Genomic DNA, 16,876 nt, shown 5'->3' on the forward strand with positions numbered 1-16,876 from the left:
TACCTTGAGTCGCTTTTTGTCCAAGTCAGCAGATCGCTGCCTACCTTTCTTTAAGGCCATAAAAAGCAAAGGCTTTGAATAGACCAAAGTGTGCCAGCTCATGTTTGACGAACTCAAAAGGTACCTCGCTAGCATCCCAGTCTTAATCGGACCCGAAGTGGGTGATTTTTAGAGCTATACCTCTCGGCATGTGACAAGGTGGTCAGCTTGGTAATAATAAGAGAAGTAGATCGAGTCCAACGACCCATCTATTATGTTAGTAAAGTGTTGCAGGGAGTAGAAACAAGGTACCCAGAGATAGAAAAGTTAGCCTATGCACTAGTTATAGCAGCCCGAAAGCTCCACTCATACTTCCAAGCTCACACCATCGTTGTCCTTACCAACAAACCTCTGAGGCAAGTTTTGCTGAAGCCCGAGGTCTTGGGAAGGTTAACAAAGTGGGCCATCGAGCTCAGTAGGTTCGAACTCCGGTATAAACCGCGAACTGCTATGAGGCCCAAGCCTTGGCAGATTTCGTTGCAGAATGCACCTTTAGCTTCGAAGTCCCCAGGCCAGTGGAACTCAAGCGCCGTAAAGTAGCAACCAGCGCGGCATCTCTCCTAGTTAGGCCAAGCCTGAACTGGGATGGAGAACCCTGGATTCTTCACGTAGATGGCTCATCAAATTGGCAAGGCAATGGAGCTGGGATCATTTTGTATGGGCCAAGCGGTGTGAAACTGGAATACACACTACACTTTGAGTTCACGACATCCAACAATGAAGCAGAGTACGAGGCACAGCTAGCTGGGCTGAATCTGGCAAAGGATGTGAAAGCCAAGCACGTTGTCGTCTGCAGCGATTCCCAGCTCGTGGTAAATTAGGTTATGGGTGAGTACGAAGCCCATGAGCCAACCCTGGTGGCATACTTAGCCAAAGTAAGAGGGGCTCTACTCAACTTCTGGTCATACTTCATCCAGTAAATCCTGATATCAGAGAATGCTGAGGTCGATGCCCTATCCTATTTAGCCAGCACTGGCGATAACACCATGAGGACCGTGTATATAGAGAACTTGCCTAAGCCTAGCATTCTTAGGGGAGCAGAGGAGGTCGCTCCCATCTTTCAAGCAGAGCCGAGTTAGATTGATCCGCTCACAAGCTTCTTGCTACACGAGACCCTCCCCGTAGATCGTAATGCTGCTAGGAGGGTAGAGTGTAAGGCAGCCAAATACATCATGATAGACGAACGGTTGTACCGAAGATCCTACACGCTCCCCTACCTGTGCTGCCTGCGACCCTTTGAAGTTGAGCTCGTCCACCGCGATACTCATGAGGGCCTATGCAGTGGACACTTGGGGGGCAGGGCCCTCACTCAGAAAGCACTACGACAGGGGTATTACTGGTGAACGATGAAGGCAGATGCGACCGAGCTTGTCAAAAAATGCAACAAGTGTTCGAAGCACGCCAACATCCACCACCGGCCTGCTGCCAACCTAAAATACCTCACTAGCCCATGGCCATTTGCACAATGGGGGATTGACCTACTCGGGCGATCTGGTTACCTCGGGTACTGATCTTCGACAATGGTAAGCAGTTCGAAGACATCAAATTCCAAAATTTGTGCCGAGACATGGGAATTCAGTAGAACTTCACCTCAATAGTGCACCCTCAGGCAAATGGTTAAACGAAAGTCACGAACAGGGCAATCCTTTGAGGACTAAAAGCGCGGCTGGACCGAGCTAAGGGATTGTGGACGAATGAGCTGCCCAGTGTATTATGGGCCTACCGTACCACAAAAAAGACTGCCATAGGAGAAACCCCCTTTAACCTCACATACGACACCGAAGCAGTCATTCCAGCCAAGATTGAAGTTTCTTTGCTGAGATCAGAAGCATATGATGGCAGGGCAAGTGACGATGAGCTATGTACCAACCTCGACCTTCTTGACAAAGTACGGGACCTCGCATACATCGGGACTACGGCATACCAGCAAAGGTAGCTCGGTACTATAACACCAAGGTCAAAAAGTGGACTCTCTGCATTGGCGACCTGGTTCTCCGTAAGGTTATGGTGCCTAAGCCTGGCGTTGGCAAGCTCGGTCCAAACTGGGAAGGACCCTATCGAGTAAAGCAAGTACTCGGAAAAGGAACATACGAGCTTGAAACCCTAGAAGGGAAACAAGTACCTCGGGCATGGAATATTGTCAACCTAAGGCAGTATTACCTATAAATAACTGAATAGATGAGTCACTCTCAGGGCTTAAGGGCCAAAATATTGAGCTAACAAAGACCTTGGCGCAATAAGACCCAGTCGCTTCTATGCCATGGGCAAACTCCAAGAGCGGATCACATGTCTCTCAGGACTCAAGGGAAAAAATGTCGAGCTAACAGACTCTGGCATAGTAACCTAGGCACCTCTATGACGCGGATGAATTATAAGGGGTTAAAACACCGAGTTGACCAAAGAGCTCGGCACCACAATACACAACGTGTTGAGGGTGCAAGCAGACCGGTAGATTCCGCGATGCTTAACTTACCTCGATGTACGCCAAAAGACAATTTGGGCACATGCCTTACTATGCCTTACTGTCAATCACATTGGTGTACGCCACAAGACAGTTCGGGCATGTGCCTTACTATGCCCTACTATGTCAATCACTTAGCACACACAACCATGATAGCTTGGATAAAACAACACTTGGAAAAAGATCAATTTCATTAACAAGTAAGCCTTGTACAACGAGCTTCACAGAAAAAAAAAACAACTACAAAGATTGAGCTCGCAGGCACGGAATATAAAGGCAATCACTTCGGGGGATCTTCATCTCTGCATGAGACCTCTTCAGAGGCTTTAGGCTGGTCGGGGGCATCTACTTCCTCATCATCGTACTCCTCTGAATCCAGATCCTCTGTGGCTTGCCGAGCTATCGCATTCGTGATTTGTGAGGTGGTGATGGCACTTGCGTCGAGCTCGGGGTACATGTGCCTTATCAGCCACCTACTGAGCTTGAACCCCTTGCGGTAGGCCTCCCCTAGAACGACATCAAATTTATCAGATTGGATGTACTTCGTGACTGCCTTGACATTCATCTCCTCTATCACTTGAGTGAAGATCTCGATCTTCTCTTTGATGTCCGCCTTGAGGAACTCCACCTCATGTAGGAGGGCCTCCTTATTCTCCTTAAGGCCATCCGCCTCTGCCCTGAGGGCGTCCAGCTTGCCCCTCAACACACCCTTCTCGCACGTCAGCTCCACTTTGAGGGCCTCCATCTCGCCCCTCAGCATGTCATTCTCGCGCGCTAGCTCGTCCTTCTCCATCGTCAGTGTCATAATGATGCCCCATTGGGCGATGGTGCCGCTCTCCAACCGGTGGATCTGTTGGTGTGCTACTCTCAGGTCGGTATGAGTGGCATGGGAAGACTCCTCGATGGTCAGAGCTCGCTTCAAGTTCATCTCAGACTGAAGAGCGAGGGTGTGCACGGTAGAGTTCTTCTAACAAAGGAAGTTAGTTAGTACCGAAGAAACATGTATATGAAAGAAAAGGGAAGAGAAGAGAACTTACCACCATAGTGTGGGTGGCAGCCCGGGCTCCAAGCTGAGTAGGGTTGAGCATTCTGGCCCAGACTGAAATTTCCTTAGAGTAAATGGCCCCCTTACTCTTCCGAAGACTGCACTAGGGTACCAAGATACTTCGGCCCTAATCTGGGATCCCCGAGCTGGAGACCACCATCTCGGCTCTATGGATGGGCTCGACGGAGACCTCAGCTACTACATCAGTAGCCCCGGTGGCCGCCTCGGCCTCAGCTGCTGCCCTCGTAGCGAGCTCAACTAAGGTCTTGAGCTCCCTTGGTGGTATGGATTCCTCCAAGTCAATGAACGGAGGAGCCCCAGGGAGCTCAAGCTTGGAAGTTGGAGCTGGTGGAAGCTTGGGCTCGGGAGTGGAGGTTGGCGGTGACTCGATAGGGGCTCTCTTAGCAGCCCGATTCTTCCTCCCCTTCATATGCTTGAAGAGCCAATCTCCCTTGTGCTTGTCTGCCTCCATGGGACCTGCAACAGAGCTCGGCACTAGTACTCGAGTAAAAGAAAGGAGCAGGCCAAACAACTAAGGTACTAGCTACCTACCCGAGCTCAAGCCAGCCTGGAAGATCATACCCTCGGTGATATAATCTTTGAAATCACAACTGATCTCAACCCACGATTGGAATGCTTCCCTAGTCTTCTTGTCGAGTATGATGTCGGGTTCTTGGTGGTCCCAACCATGTTACGGACTGAGTTAGGGTGAAGCTGGTCTATCGTAATGTTGAAGTGTTTCAGGATCTCCACTATGAGTGGGTGGAAGGGAAGGTGTAGCCCGGCTATGAACTGCTCTCAGAGGATCACGACCTCATCAAGGTCATGCTCCCCTGGATCTGTAGTGAGCTACCATCGAATACCAGACAAAACTCTTTTGTCCTTCGAAGGTACTTAAGTATGTTTTTCACAGCAGTCCAGTTCTCCTGCCTTGGGTTGGCTTGGAATCTGCTTACCACACTCACTGCCTGAGTAATGTCGGGCCGAGTGCACAGCATGACATACATGATGCTCCCTACGGCAGAGGCATAGGGAACGTCCTTCATGCCCTCAATCTCCTCAAAGGTCTTGGGAGACATCTTCTTGGAGAGAGTGACTCCATTCCTGAAAGGAATATTTCCTTTCTTGGAGTTCTCCATGCTGTATCTTTTGACTATTTTGTCAATGTAAGCAGATTGGAGTTCTCCATATAGGAGGCTTCTCCAAGATCTTTCATGGAGAATTACTGTGAAAGCCATACTTTCACCATAGTTAACATTCCTACATCATTCCTAATGAGTAGAATGTCATTTACATACAGAACCAAGATGGTAACCTTATCCCCACTGGATTTCTTGTAAAAACAGGACTCATCGGGATTCTGCTTGAAGTCAAACGATTTGACAGCAGAGTCAAAACGGATGTTCCAACTCCTAGAAGCTTGCTTCAGTTCATAAATTGATCTATTAAGTTTACATACCATGTGTTCTTGACCAGCAACAATGAAGCCTTGCGGCTGCTGCATATAGATATCTTCAGTAAGATCTCCATTCAAGAATGAAGTTTTGATATCCATTTGGCAGTGAGAGGTGGACTCCTAATTACCCGAGGCCACCCGCGGCTCGTTACCCAAGGCCTCTTGTGCCTCGGGAGACTGGACTCCGGTAGGGTTACCCTGAGCTGAGGTACCCACCTCGAGCACCTCGGGCTCGTCTAATAGGCTATCAAAGGAAAACATAACTGAAACTAGAGAAGAGATAGGGTGACTCACCAGAGAGAAATAGACCGGACTGGAAGAGAACTGACCCGAGTTGGAGGCTTTGGACCCAAGCTCAAAACTACAGCTAAAGGTTAGTGGTGAAGGAAAATGGCCAGGACCCCCGCTATTTATAGCCACTATATGCGGGCATCAACGATTGAGATCGAAATGATCTGACGGTCCTCATGAAAACTAGCTATGCGACCTTCGAGGTGAGATCAGTTTAGCACATTTTTTGACGTCGGCAGAGTCTATAACTCGCGTGACGTCAGTGCGTAGACCACACGTGACCCGAGCTGTGCCTGGAAGAACCGAGCAAAAAACCGATCCAACTTGTGAGCTGGCAGGCAAGTTTGGACTCCGAGTCGAATCCACCCGGCAGACTGCGGACTCCCCGCGCTAGGTCAACACCCCTAGCACGTGGAGTGGGGGGCAATTGATGTACGGTGATTCGGCCTGACCCTATAACAAGGGGACACGTGTATATGACCTGGCATAAGCGACTAGTCAGCGTGGCAGCCTGGCCGCAACTCGACGTAACAAGCTTGCCGAGGCCTGACCAAACGACTTGGCAGGTGTGACAACCTGCTGAGTAGCAAGGCCCAGTTCGCCCCAAGCTTGAAGGTGGAGCTCCCCAAGCTCCCCCATGCAAGGGGACCCGAGCTCCTCTTGAGACCCAAGCTCCTCCTAAGGGGCCCCGAGCTCTCCCTTCCTAAGAAGGGAGCACCCCGGCTTTTGGCTAAGTGTCCCAAGGGAGAAACACCTCAGGGCAGCATCATCGAGACTCCTGTTCGAACTTGCTTAAGGCTTGCCTCCAGTGCGAGCACCTCGGTGTACCTCGGCACCTCGGTGCAAGGTAAATCTGCCCTAGGTGGTTCGGTGTATGGTAGCTCGGTAGACTGCAGGGAGATCTGCCTAACATTTGTGCTTGCCTGACACTCGTACCTACCGGATCCAGTGGCAATGATCGGATCCCTTGCTGGGCAGCGTTCTGCCTGCCGTCTCTGAAAAGCATGGCACGCCTATCGAGTCTGTACCTTGCAGTAGTAGCCTGCACCTACCACCCCTGCCCTAGCGGTAACGGCTAGGGCAGTGGCGGTTACGCCTGATGTGACCGAGCTTTGGTATAAAAGGACCCCAACCCTCACGAAGCTAAGGTATTGAAGCTAGCACTTTCAGCACTCTTAACTCTCTATGTCTTCTTTGAGTTTCCTCACGAGTTCTAACTAGCCATTGGAGTGTTCCCGCCAGGAGAGCTCCCCGGGAACCCATCACCTTCCTCTTCCTCTCAGGTCCCGTTCGTCACAGCTAGGAGCCAAGTCTCTGGCAGCTAAGAGTGCCCAAATCGTGCTGCATTAGGTGGGTTCCTTTCTAGTGACCCAATTGCAGCCTGGGAAGCACTGAGGCTTGTGGGGGAGGCATATAAGAAACATGACTTCTTTCTTCTTTTAAATCATGGAGTAAAAGCTCGATTCATAGTTGATGGTCATTGCTACATGGATTTGTTCTTTGACATGCCACTCCACGAAAAGCATTGGGCTTAGAGGAAGACCAGCAAGAACTGTGGATATGCTGGTAGGTTTACTAGATACTTCTTCAAACTACCTTGGAAAGACCCTTTCCTTCAGCTATTCAGCCCACCAACAACCACACAAAACCGTGGAAGGATATTTCCTCAACGTCATGAGTGAATATTTCCTCTATTTTTCCTTGAATATTTTCTCAAACTTTGTTGCTTAATTAATTGATGTACGTGTTTTCTTGTCGTGTTTGTCCTCTATTTCGTTGGTTCGGTTCACATAGGAGGGGGTACCAATGAAGCTATGAGTTCTCTCTCTCGGTATATATCATGGAGCTCTTACGAATGAGCCTTGGAGTAGGTCCTACCCATTTCTGAGATTTTTTTGAAGGAAATGATTCAATAATGAGGCTTAACTACTATCCGCAGTACCAGAAGCTAGAACCCACCCTTGGAATAGGGACCTCACTGTGATCCAACCTCTTTAACCATCCTTCATCAAGACCACATCAGTAATATGTTCATTGTATGATAAGTCCCAACCCTGAAGCTTTTGTCGTCAACGTCAGTAATATGTTCATTGTATGATTAATAAGATCAATAGTTATATTTATGTGCAGGAATGGAATGAGTCATTTATATTTTGTAGGATTAATTTCTTTTGTTTCCGGTTGTCGACAGTACTAGAATTGCTTGCATAGAGCTGTTGTTAACAATAAAACACCAAGGAAATCTCAGACTTTCTTTCTCTGTCCAAGGGTAAATAAGGTGGTGTACCCTTTAGAGCATCCAAGATGAATATCAATAGTTAAAGTTAAAGAGCATTCAAAATGAAGGATAAAATCGGTATTTAAAAATATATATATCAGATAACGTTTTCTGTGTGCGTCAATGACGGAATGGAGGTTTTTGTCTAATTTTTTTAAAATTCAGGGGAAGTAACTATTACAATAAATTAAAGGAAATTGCCCTAAAAAATGTAGACCAGTCAATGGTGGGTGCTGATCTTCTTTACATGCATCAAATTGATGATTCACGACAAAAATTTATCGCTACAATCTAATATTTTGATTTGATAATATCTGGAGATGGACAAGGACGTAAGAGATGTGGTAATAGAGGAGGAATGGCGGATATCAACTTAGGGAGGAAATATAATATATGGTCAAATGTTCTATGTCGGTTATGTATTAAAAGAATTTTATTATATATTTTGTCCGTTAGGTAGTAATAATAAACAGTCATTGAATCTATGGAGTTCCATTCTGGGCAGTGTGAAGGTAATGGTTCGTCAAATAAACACAAATAGATGCATGATTTTAATAGGTCTTTAACGAGGCATAAGTTGGTTAATCAATAAATTAATTACCATATTCATATATATTAGATTCTACTATAGTCGAGGGTATCCAAAAATATCTATCTCTTTATTGTAAGATGGGTAAATCAGAATAACTTGTAATTTATAATAACATTAAACCTCACATATCCTATCAAGTTTTGCCTAGCTAAAAAATACTTACCCAAATAAATATACTTTAACTAATTAAATAAAACAAACAAGGCCTAAAATATTAAAATAATTTATATATATATATATATATAACTCAACTCTCCAGTCTCCACATAATTCAATAAAGTCGCTACGTCTTCTAATTCTAGCTGCTTCTTCTGTCCTTAGTCCGTTGGAGGCTGGACCACCGTTAACTCAGAATCATAATTTTATGTCATGTCTACTCTCTTCCCACCTGCCCAACACCCTATGACCCACATTATTCTCCGGTTTTCATCAATCAACGATAGAAAGGACAAGACGAAATACCCATGTGCCTTAACATACTCTGTGTCTATAATATGTATACGTATATGGCTGTATCGTGTATTCTCTACCATTTTCTACCAACTGTTCATACCATTATTTTTGCTTTGTTTAGTGGCCAGGGTCGTTCTGTGCGTCTGTACAAGGTTGTTGCTTTCCAACCAGTATTGTAACGATTTCAGAGGGTTTTACCATGCATGGCATCTTTGCATTTGACAGTAATGGGAAAAAGCTGAGGAATTGTGACGCCAGCAACTCTCTCGATCTGTTGTTCGAGGTACGTACCTTTTCTCTATTCTCTTGCTCGATCTCTCGCTAGCTAGCTGTTTTAATTTTGCTTCGATTAATCTTCCTCTTCTAGATCGTCAGGAGGCAGGAGCTACTAATTAATTTGTTTACTTCCCTGTGATATTAATTATATCATTTTCATGGCTGTAGATAGAATGCTAACCAACTGGCCCTCGTATTCATGCCCAAGCAATTACAGCGAATTCTGGTCTCTCGAGTGGACCAAGTATTTGGCACCTGCACACTCTCTCTCTTCGAGAGTCTATGATTTCTTTAAAGCAGGCCTCGACCTCAAGGATAGAATGGATATCCTGAAAATCCTCAAAAGAAGGAGGTAGTGTTATAATACGAAGATGACGATATATAGCTTCTTCTCCCACTAATTTCTTGATCTGTGGCCTTATATGTGTTTAATTTGAGGAGCTTCATTAATTATCAGTATATATGATCGCCATTGTTGTGGACAATAATTAATGATCGATGCAGGAATCGAACCCACCGGGTTGTTTTACAGCACGGAGAGATTCACACGAGTCATTAAGGCTGTGTTTGGTTTCAAGGAAAAAATAGGGAAGAAAGGAAAGGTAGGGAAATCTGTTAGATAGTTTATACGCCCTTATCTTCAATCAAAATGATATACTTTATGAGTTTATTGTAAATGAATAAAAGTGCATATTTGATTCATGTTCCCTTGGTATGTTTCTGTGTAATACCCCTAAACTGGACACTTAATGAGACTCGTGTTAGTTTAGAATGTTCACAGCCAGTGGGTCGGTCTGAGGAGACTTATCCTGACAAGGCTGACACTGTGGTGCCACCAAGTCGGTTGGGGTGGCTTGTCTCAGCTACCGGGGTGAGACCCTAGGCACATACAGTGTAGGATTAATTGAATATTTGAACTGCACCAGATTTCTAGTATTGCCCTAGACCTTGGAGATTGATGGGCAAAACTAAAAAGTTACACCCAACCCCTAGACTCGATTATGATACAGCACTAGGTGTCGGATTGGGCTGTCTTTGATGTACCAATCAGTGAGATCCTTAGTGGGGGTCAAAACCTGGGTTTGTTGGGACAGTCTGAGAATTCATTTGAGTGGATGATCATAGTGACATGATCAGCCCCTTTGTCGGACAAAGGTAATAATCGGGGATGCACTTTCACTGATGGAAACCAAGACTGCCGGCAGTCGATTTCAGTCGTTGAGATTTGTTTTGCAATATATATTTTATATGAGATATAAAAGTATATATATTATGGTTTCGAAATGATTTGCAAAAGATTTTAATTCCCAGGATCCATATAAGAGCGAGTGCAACACTGTTCCTTGCACCCGAGGGAGAGGTCCTCTCTTGTCGGGTAGTGTATGATCATTATGGGTAGAGAGGCTAAGTGTAAGACCATTGAGGATAATACCTGATGGGCTAATCTTGCATCTGCCCACAGTCCTTGGGTGTTACAAGGTGGCTTGGCCCAGGGACCACTTAGGGTAAATGTTGGGCCCATAGAGCCCATCTGATGGGTTTTAGGGGGTGCACTGTCCATAATAGTGTATTCAGCTAGGCCTTATAACAAAGGCTGGGTTGAACCCATGTGGCTGATGTGTAGACCAATGTTTGAGTCCCACACCATACAAGGAAGCCCAACTGGGCAGCAGTTTGGAAGGATAAATGAATACATAACCTTAAATGGGCCTTAAGCCCATTTCGAACTGGGCTAATTTGATTAGTCACTTAAGGGGCGAATTCTGAGATGGATCAGCTGATAGGATTGGGCTCACACCCTATCCACTTAGAGAGTCCAAGATCTAAAAAAGATTTAGATCTGAAAACTTCCTAATTAGATTAGGAGATGGCTGATTTAATTTGCAGATAAGATAAGGGTTATCCCTTAACTTAAAGGGATTTGTAATCCAGATATGATTTGGGTTAGCAACTCCTAATTGGATTAGGAGCTGATCCCTTTAATTCTATAAAAGGAAGAGGAGCGGCAGCCTTTAGACATCACAAATGGGCAATACACATCATTGTCTTCAGAGCTGAAATCATAGAAGAGAGAATCTGCACCCTGCAAATACTCTCTTGCCACCTCCTTCCTGCAGCTACCGCCTACAGCAGTTCGATCTCTAGTTCTTGGGAGAAATCAAGATTGGATCTTAATTCCAATCTTTTGGAGAAAAGATTGGTGGGAGTTGTATTCACAAGCCGTCTAGGTGATTCTTGAAAAGGATCAAGTTCTTTTGAAAGAACACTGCTGATTCTGCTCCACCCTGCACTGCGCCATCTTCAGTGGGAGCAGATTTTGGATTCTTCCTTGGGCGTGAACACCTCCATTGGGAGATACTACTTCTCTGTATTAGGTATTATCTCTCTCTACTCCTTTTGGTTCAGATCTGGTTTAGTTTATGGTTCAAAAATGATCATTGAAAATGTGATTTTCTAAATGGGGAATTCGATTCCCAGTTGAAGGGAGAAAAAAATTTTGAAATTCGCCCCCTTATTCCGTAATTTTTGGGCGTCCATGTGATGGATTTCCTATCCCTTCAGTGGTATTAGAGCCATGGTTTAAATCTTGAACCATATTGTTTCAGATCTGAACCTGCGCAAGTAGGGAGAAGGCGTTCTACCCAATTTACGCAGATATGGCTTTTGGGAAATTTGTTCCAAAAATTGATGGGCAAATAATCTAAAATTAATTTTATATAAATCTTATTATTATTTAGAATAGTTCTATATGATTTTCTTGATTTATGGGTTGTTCGTACAAGAGGAGATCGAATTCTTGGTTTGCGTAGGGAGAACTGCAAGATTTGCAGTTTATTGAATTTATTTATTACATTTGGTCTGTAAATAATTTTTTTATTTTTTTTTATTTTTAGACTCAATGTATAAGCATTCCATCTGATGTAATAATTAATAGAAATAGGATTTCTATTTACTTTTCTTTTTGGATCGAAGATGGCGGCGCAGAGAAGGAGATTTCACAGATGGGACATTCGCTATCTGTGATTTGCAGTTTGTGAAACTGCAATCTGTGATCTAACCTCTGTTTTGTAGGATGGAGTGTGCGAACAGCCCTGATTAACTAATTCTTTTTTTTCTTTTATCAGTTATTTAATTTCAGATTATTTTCTTGAATTAACGATTTAATTAAAGATCAAACCCTAGACCCATTCGAACCAAGATTGGTTCAAACAGTTTGGACCAAATCTAGGGTTTAATCAAGGCTGAAAGTCAGCCCTAATTTTCCCACTAATGGGCCTGAGGATTGATATTTAATTAAATGGTTAATTCAGCCCAACCTGTAAAGGCCTAGTTTTAAATAGTTAAAACTGCTAAAAGCCCATTTCAAAGGATAAAGCTATATGGGCCGAATTGGGTAAGCCTAATTCAGCCCATATACCTAGATAATATTAATGGTTAATATAATGGATTTTAGCGGGCTTCCAATGGGCCTTACAGATAATTAATTGATTGGATCAATTTATCCCTATATGAGATGTTTGGATGTGTGATGTGCTTCGTACATGGGCCATAAGTGCTTGGCCCATGCACATTCGACAGTGGCTCTTGCGCACACCATTGCTGAATGCACATCATTGCCATGGTGTCCCTTTTGGTCATTGGATGACCTCCCTCAGTGGTGGGCCCCACACCTTATTGAGAGGTTACGTGTAGAACTCTAGCCGATTTAAGGCCCACCGAAATCTAACTTTCTGAAAGTCAATGGGAGCTACTTTGGTTTGACCTAAATCAAACTAGGGTGTAATTAACTGTTCCCTCCAGCAATATGAGTGCACGTGATAGGGATATTCATATGATGAACTCTCTAAAGTCCTTCCATCATTAGCATGAGGATGGGTCATTCAGTAATGAGGAAACACACAAAAAAATGGGCTATCCATTTGCTGTTGGGCTTGTCTGAGTGTTTCATAAGATGATAGGAGCGTCATAGACCGATGTGGGAGGGGCTTCACCAGAAAATGGAAACTCTCTCATGGTACCTTGGTGTTCACGAATATGATGGGTAAACACTCACTGGACAAAAAGGTTTACCTAAAAATGGCTCTGAACCTTGTCTGACAGAGGCCAAAGGGAAAACTCATAAGATGAGTGGATGTGATCCTTCACAGAAAGGTGGTGGGGTTATGCAGCTGAAATAGTTGGCTCCATGCATCCTATGTGATTTCCCACATTTCCAAAGGCAACCCGAAGTCTCCGTCACTGAGAAAAGAGGGAAATCTCAGAGATGAATAAATGAAAATGGATCGTAGATTAAAATCCATATCTATGAAATGAACACGAATCAAATTAGGTTGTGGACTGATGTTTGCTCTTTTATCAGAAAATGGCAAACAAATCTTTTGCAAAGGTTCTTGATGACAACAACCCTAAGGTCCCAAACTATACCGACTGGTATAGGAACCTTATGCTGGTCCTAGCTTCTGAAAAGCTGGACAAAGTGGCAAAGAATCCTGCCCCATAGCGTCTGGGTGACAGGGCTTCTGAGGCCCGAAGGAGAGACTATCAGGAATGGGAGGAGAAAAACTCCCTAGCTCGGTGTTACATCATTGCCTCAATGGACAACCCAATACAGAGGCAGCTTGATCAGATCGAACTTGCCAAGGACATATTGGACAGTCTGAGGACGATGTATGAAGAGCATAATCGTTCTACTCGACAAAAGGTCTTGAAACAGTTCATGACCACACAAATGTCCAAGGGCCAACAAGTTCATGACCATTATCTTCGGATGATGGGATACATCAACGAACTGGAGGCTCTTGGATCCGGGCTGGACCTTGCAACCCAGATAGATGCTATCCTTAATTCTTTGCCTCATTCCTTTAATCCGTTCATCATGAACTATAACATGAACAAGCTGAATGTCAGCTTGCAAGAGCTCAACAATATGTTGCAAAGAGTCGAAGAACTGATTAGAAAGGATGATCCTGTAGTTATGCTTGTTGAAGCTAGCAAGACGGGAAAGAGAAAGAGGAAGGCAAAGAAGCCTCAAAAGAAGGTCACTAAGGGAAAGAAGCAGAAGAAAGACAAAGCATGAAATGCCTGTCACTTCTGCAAGAAGACCGGCCACTGGAAAAGAAATTGTCCTGCCTACCTGGAATCCAAGAAAGGTAATTTTGAAACTTGTGTTATAGAAACCAATTTATTGGTAGCTTCTGTGTCTTGGTGTATTGACTCTGGGGCTTCAACTCATGCGTGTAACTCACTGCAGGGGTTCAAGGAAAGCAGAAGGATGAGTGAAGGAGAAGTCACTCTCTACTTGGGGACTACAGCAACTGTTGCAGCTGCGGCAATAGGAACCATGGAGTTAATTTTTAGAACAAGAAAAATTACACTCAAAGATTGTCTTTTTGTACAAAATTTAAGAAGAAATTTGATTTTTGTTTCAAAACTGTGTGTAGATGGTTATTCTGCCTTCTCTAGTAATACGATTATATTAAAAGAAATAACAGATTCATCGCATACGGGGAACTGGAGAACGATCTCTATGTTCTACATCATTCTCTAGAAACTAACATAACCGAAACTACGTCGGATGAAATCCCCAAGAAGAGAGCCCGTGATACAGTTAATCCCACGTGTCTGTGGCATTACCGACTTGGCCACATCGGTGTAGACCGAATCACAAGGTTGGTAAAGGATGGTCCTTTGGATTTTCTAACTGTAGAAGATCTTCCCACCTATGAGTCATGCCTACAAGGCAAGATAACGAAACGGCCATTTAACAGTAAGCCTGAAAGATGTACAGGCACACTTGACCTAATACATACTGATGTATGTGGTCCCCTGAGTGTTAGGACATGGAATCAACACGTGTATTTCATCAACTTCACAGATGATTTCTCACGATATGGTTATGTGTACCTAATGAGACACAAGTCTGAACCCTTTGAAAAGTTCAAAGAGTTTAGACAAGAGGTCAAGAAACAGTTAGGGAGAGAAATTAAGGCCCTTCGATCAGATCAAGGTGGCAAGTATCTCTCTAACGAATTCAGGGACTACTTAAAGGACAATGAGATAGTATCACAATTAGCTCCTCCTGCTACACCACAACTTAACTGTGTTTCAAAGAGGAGGAATATGACCTTATTGGATATGGTCAGGTCACTTCTCATACACTCAGAGTTACCCACATCCTTTTGTGGTTACGCATTAGATACTGCAATTTATGTGCTAAATCGGGTTCCAACCAAATCGGTTCCGAACACTCCATATGAACTTCGGACCGGAAAAAACCAAGTGTCAGACACTTGAAGATTTGGGATTGTCCAGCACACGTTAAATGAACGAGTGCAGACAAGTTAGAATCCAAGACCAGCCATTTCCTATTTGTAGGCTACCCAAAATACTCTGTAGGTTACCTATTCTATGACCCAAGTGAGCAGAAAGTGTTCTGTAGTCGAAATGCCCATTTCTTGGAGACCGATTACATCCTGGACACCCATTGCCAGGAAATTGTTCTTGATGAGGAGAGCTTAGGAGCAGTGGGAGATCTCCCACAAGTTCTAGGTAGTGACCAACCTAGAAGATCCATTGGGTATCTAGGCCACCAGTCCGTTATGGTTATGACCAGGATAGTTACCTGGTGGAAACCTTGACTAGTGAGGAGGATCCCGTGATTTACGCGGAAGCTATGTTGGACATAGATTCCCAGAAGTGGGTGGAGGCCATGGGTGCAGAGATGGACTCAATGGAGACCAATGGAGTCTGGACTCTAGTAGATCCGTCCTCTGGGGTAAAAGCAATCGGTTGCAAATTGATTTACAAGAGGAAGAAGGGCCCCGATGGTAGGGTTGAGACCTTCAAAGCTCGTCTGGTGGCGAAAGGGTACACTCAGAAAGAGGGCATCGATTATGAGGAAACATTTTCGCTTGTTGCCATGCTTAAATCCATTAGGATCCTGCTAGTTGTAGCAGCATACCATGATTATGAGATTTCACAAATGGATGTCAAAACTGCATTCTTGAATGGAGATCTTACTGAAGATATCTATATGCAGCAGTCGCAAGGCTTCATAGCTGCGGGTCAGGAAAACATGGTGTGTAAACTCAATAGATCCATTTATGGACTTAAGCAAGCTTCTAGAGTTGGAACATTCGTTTTGACTCTACTATCAAATCGTTTGACTTCGAGCAAAATCTGGATGAACCCTGTGTTTACAGGAAGTACAGTGGAGATAAGGTTACTTTCATGGTTCTATATGTAGACGACATTCTGCTCATTGGGAATGATGTAGGAATGTTGACTACGGTGAAACTATGGCTTTCACAGCAATTCTCCATGAAAGATCTTGGAGAAACCTCCTGTATACTGGGTCTTCAACTCTATAGAGATAGATCAAAGTGGATAATAGGATTATCCCAATCTGCCTACATTGACAAAATAGTCAAAAGATACAGCATGGAAAACTCCAAGTAAGGAAATGTTCCTTTCAGGCACGGAGTCACTCTCTCCAAGAAGATGTCTTCCAAGACTTCTGAGGAGATTGATGGCATGAAAGATGTTCTCTATGCCTCTGCCGTAGGGAGCATCATGTATGCCATGCAGTGCACTCGTCCTGACATTGCTCAGGCAGTGAGTGTAGTAAGCAGATTTCACGCCAACCCAGGGCAGGAGCACTGGACTGCTATAAAAAAAAACATACTAAAGTACCTTCGAAGGACAAAAGAGTTTTGTGTAGTATTCGATGGTAATTCACTACAGATCCAAGGGTATACAGATGCCGATATCCAGTCGGATCCAGATGATAGAAAGTATACATTTGGATATGTTTACACAATAGATTCATGTGTTGTTTCCTGAATTTCAACAAACAAGGGTCCTGAGTAGCAAATTAATAGTCCACAACCCAAGCCGAGCGCATTGCCGTAAGTGAGGCTGCCTTATGAAGAAGGTGTTCATTCCTGAATTTGGAATTCAGCACATCACCCATTCCACTGTTGTAT

At 44.2% G+C, this 16,876-nt stretch overlaps 1 pseudogene; it reads left to right on the forward strand.

The window, feature by feature from the left end:
* The first annotated feature begins 4,207 nt into the window (after positions 1-4,207).
* LOC148861205 (gibberellin 20 oxidase 1-like) lies at positions 4,208-13,392 on the forward strand (annotated as a pseudogene).
* The last annotated feature ends 3,484 nt before the right edge of the window (positions 13,393-16,876 follow it).

Source organism: Nelumbo lutea, chromosome 4 (genome assembly GCF_056320005.1).
Source record: "Nelumbo lutea isolate HS-2025 chromosome 4, American lotus-T2T, whole genome shotgun sequence".
Classification (NCBI taxonomy): domain Eukaryota; kingdom Viridiplantae; phylum Streptophyta; class Magnoliopsida; order Proteales; family Nelumbonaceae; genus Nelumbo; species Nelumbo lutea.